The sequence below is a fragment of the Physella acuta genome, unplaced genomic scaffold (assembly GCF_028476545.2).
Source record: "Physella acuta isolate Inbredline_101_S28 unplaced genomic scaffold, ASM2847654v3 ptg000315l, whole genome shotgun sequence".
Taxonomy (NCBI): domain Eukaryota; kingdom Metazoa; phylum Mollusca; class Gastropoda; family Physidae; genus Physella; species Physella acuta.
Genome location: NW_026731834.1, coordinates 988,351 through 992,697, shown reverse-complemented (window position 1 = coordinate 992,697; position 4,347 = coordinate 988,351). Strand labels below are relative to the sequence as shown.

Below are 4,347 nucleotides of genomic sequence, written 5' to 3'. Positions count from 1 at the left end.
ACGCGAATGTCGTGGGTTCGCTCCCCATACTGGCCAATGTTATATCTTTTAATAAAATACAAGGATAATATTTTTACAACTTTCAAGTATATTGTCATGTTTTTAAATTTGTTGTTAGTGCAGTACGTGGACGGTTAGCTCAGTTGGTTAGAGCGTCGTGCTAATAACGCAAATGTTGTGGGTTCGATCCCCATACTGGCCAATGATATATTTTTAATAAAATACAAGGATAATATTTTTTACAACTTTCATGTATATTGTCATGTTTTTAAATTTGTTGTTAGTGCAGTACGTGGACGGTTAGCTCAGTTGGTTAGAGTGTCGTGCTAATAACGCGAATGTCGTGGGTTCGATCCCCATACTGGCCAGTGATATATTTTTTAATAAAATACAAAGATAATATTTTCACAACTTTAAAGTATATTGTCATGTTTTTAAATTTGTTGTTTGTGTTGTACGTGGCCGGTAGCTCAGTTGGTTAGAGCGTCGTGCTAATAACGCGAATGTCGTGGGTTCGATCCCCATACTGGCCAATGTTATATTTTTTAATAAATTACAAAGAAAATATTTTTACAACTTTCATGTATATTGTCATGTTTTTAAATTTTCTGTTTCTTAAGTATGTAGCCGGTTAGCTCAGTTGGTTAGAGCGTCGTGCTAATAACGCGAATGTCGTGGGTTCGATCCCCATACTGGCCAATGTTATATTTTTTAATAAAATACAAAGATAATATTTTTACAACTTTCATGTATATTGTCATGTTTTTAAATTTTCTGTTTCTTAAGTATGTGGCCGGTTAGCTCAGTTGGTTAGAGCGTCGTGCTAATAACGCGAATGTCGTGGGTTCGATCCCCATACTGGCCAATGTTATATTTTTTAATAAAATACAAAGATAATATTTTTACAACTTTCATGTATATTGTCATGTTTTTAAATTTTCTGTTTCTTAAGTATGTGGCCGGTTAGATCAGTTGGTTAGAGCGTCGTGCTAATAACGCGAATGTCGTGGGTTCGATCCCCATACTGGCCAATGTTATATTTTTTAATAAATTACAAAGATAATATTTTTACAACTTTAAAGTATATTGTCATGTTTTTAAATTTGTTGTTTGTGTTGTACATGGCCGGTTAGCTCAGTTGGTTAGAGCGTCGTGCTAATAACGCGAATGTCGTGGGTTCGATCCCCATACTGGCCAATGTTATATTTTTTAATAAAATACAAAGATAATATTTTTACAACTTTCATGTATATTGTCATGTTTTTAAATTTTCTGTTTCTTAAGTATGTGGCCGGTTAGCTCAGTTGGTTAGAGCGTCGTGCTAATAACGCGAATGTCGTGGGTTCGATCTCCATACTGGCCAATGTTATATTTTTTAATAAAATACAAAAATAATATTTTTACAACTTTCATGTATATTGTCATGTTTTTAAATTTTCTGTTTCTTAAGTATGTGGCCGGTTAGCTCAGTTGGTTAGAGCGTCGTGCTAATAACGCGAATGTCGTGGGTTCGATCCCCATACTGGCCAATGTTATATTTTTTAATAAAATACAAAGATCATATTTTCACAACTTTAAAGTATATTGTCATGTTTTTAAATTTGTTGTTTGTGTTGTACGTGGCCGGTATCTCAGTTGGTTAGAGCGTCGTGCTAATAACGCGAATGTCGTGGGTTCGATCCCCATACTGGCCAATGTTATATTTTTTAATAAATTACAAAGATAATATTTTTACAACTTTAAAGTATATTGTCATGTTTTTAAATTTGTTGTTTGTGTTGTACATGGCCGGTTAGCTCAGTTGGTTAGAGCGTCGTGCTAATAACGCGAATGTCGTGGGTTCGATCCCCATACTGGCCAATGTTATATTTTTTAATAAAATACAAAGATAATATTTTTACAACTTTCATGTATATTGTCATGTTTTTAAATTTGTTGTTAGTCTAGTACGTGGCCGGTTAGCTCAGTTGGTAAGAGCGTCGTGCTAATAACGCGAATGTCGTGGGTTCGCTCCCCATACTGGCCAATGTTATATCTTTTAATAAAATACAAGGATAATATTTTTACAACTTTCAAGTATATTGTCATGTTTTTAAATTTGTTGTTAGTGCAGTACGTGGACGGTTATTTCAGTTGGTTAGAGCGTCGTGCTAATAACGCAAATGTTGTGGGTTCGATCCCCATACTGGCCAATGATATATTTTTAATAAAATACAAAGATAATATTTTCACAACTTTAAAGTATATTGTCATGTTTTTAAATTTGTTGTTTGTGTTGTACGTGGCCGGTAGCTCAGTTGGTTAGAGCGTCGTGCTAATAACGCGAATGTCGTGGGTTCGATCCCCATACTGGCCAATGTTATATTTTTTAATAAATTACAAAGAAAATATTTTTACAACTTTCATGTATATTGTCATGTTTTTAAATTTTCTGTTTCTTAAGTATGTGGCCGGTTAGCTCAGTTGGTTAGAGCGTCGTGCTAATAACGCGAATGTCGTGGGTTCGATCCCCATACTGGCCAATGTTATATTTTTTAATAAATTACAAAGAAAATATTTTTACAACTTTCATGTATATTGTCATGTTTTTAAATTTTCTGTTTCTTAAGTATGTGGCCGGTTAGCTCAGTTGGTTAGAGCGTCGTGCTAATAACGCGAATGTCGTGGGTTCGATCCCCATACTGGCCAATGTTATATTTTTTAATAAAATACAAAGATAATATTTTTACAACTTTCATGTATATTGTCATGTTTTTAAATTTTCTGTTTCTTAAGTATGTGGCCGGTTAGCTCAGTTGGTTAGAGCGTCGTGCTAATAACGCGAATGTCGTGGGTTCGATCCCCATACTGGCCAATGTTATATTTTTTAATAAAATACAAAGATAATATTTTTACAACTTTCATGTATATTGTCATGTTTTTAAATTTGTTGTTAGTCTAGTACGTGGCCGGTTAGCTCAGTTGGTAAGAGCGTCGTGCTAATAACGCGAATGTCGTGGGTTCGCTCCCCATACTGGCCAATGTTATATCTTTTAATAAAATACAAGGATAATATTTTTACAACTTTCAAGTATATTGTCATGTTTTTAAATTTGTTGTTAGTGCAGTACGTGGACGGTTAGCTCAGTTGGTTAGAGCGTCGTGCTAATAACGCAAATGTTGTGGGTTCGATCCCCATACTGGCCAATGATATATTTTTAATAAAATACAAGGATAATATTTTTTACAACTTTCATGTATATTGTCATGTTTTTAAATTTGTTGTTAGTGCAGTACGTGGACGGTTAGCTCAGTTGGTTAGAGTGTCGTGCTAATAACGCGAATGTCGTGGGTTCGATCCCCATACTGGCCAGTGATATATTTTTTAATAAAATACAAAGATAATATTTTTACAACTTTCATGTATATTGTCATGTTTTTAAATTTGTTGTTTGTGTTGTACGTGGCCGGTAGCTCAGTTGGTTAGAGTGTCGTGCTAATAACGCGAATGTCGTGGGTTCGATCCCCATACTGGCCAATGTTATATTTTTTAATAAAATACAAAGATAATATTTTTACAACTTTCATGTATATTGTCATGTTTTTAAATTTGTTGTTAGTCTAGTACGTGGCCGGTTAGCTCAGTTGGTAAGAGCGTCGTGCTAATAACGCGAATGTCGTGGGTTCGCTCCCCATACTGGCCAATGTTATATCTTTTAATAAAATACATGGATAATATTTTTACAACTTTCAAGTATATTGTCATGTTTTTAAATTTGTTGTTAGTGCAGTACGTGGACGGTTAGCTCAGTTGGTTAGAGCGTCGTGCTAATAACGCAAATGTTGTGGGTTCGATCCCCATACTGGCCAATGATATATTTTTTAATAAAATACAAAGATAATATTTTTACAACTTTCATGTATATTGTCATGTTTTTAAATTTTCTGCTTCTTAAGTATGTGGCCGGTTACCTCAGTTGGTTAGAGCGTCGTGCTAATAACGCGAATGTCGTGGGTTCGATCCCCATACTGGCCAATGTTATATTTTTTAATAAAATACAAAGATAATATTTTTACAACTTTCATGTATATTGTCATGTTTTTAAATTTTCTGTTTCTTAAGTATGTGGCCGGTTAGCTCAGTTGGTTAGAGCGTCGTGCTAATAACGCGAATGTCGTGGGTTCGATCCCCATACTGGCCAATGTTATATTTTTTAATAAAATACAAAGATAATATTTTTACAACTTTCATGTATATTGTCATGTTTTTAAATTTTCTGTTTCTTAAGTATGTGGCCGGTTAGCTCAGTTGGTTAGAGCGTCGTGCTGATAACGCGAATGTCTTGGGTTCGATCTCCATACTGGCCA

General features: G+C 34.6%; 1 non-coding gene across 1 annotated transcript; it reads left to right on the top strand.

The window, feature by feature from the left end:
* The first annotated feature begins 4,273 nt into the window (after nucleotides 1-4,273).
* On the top strand, nucleotides 4,274-4,347 carry Trnai-gau (transfer RNA isoleucine (anticodon GAU)). Its single transcript has one exon. It is a non-coding gene; the product is annotated as a tRNA-Ile (tRNA).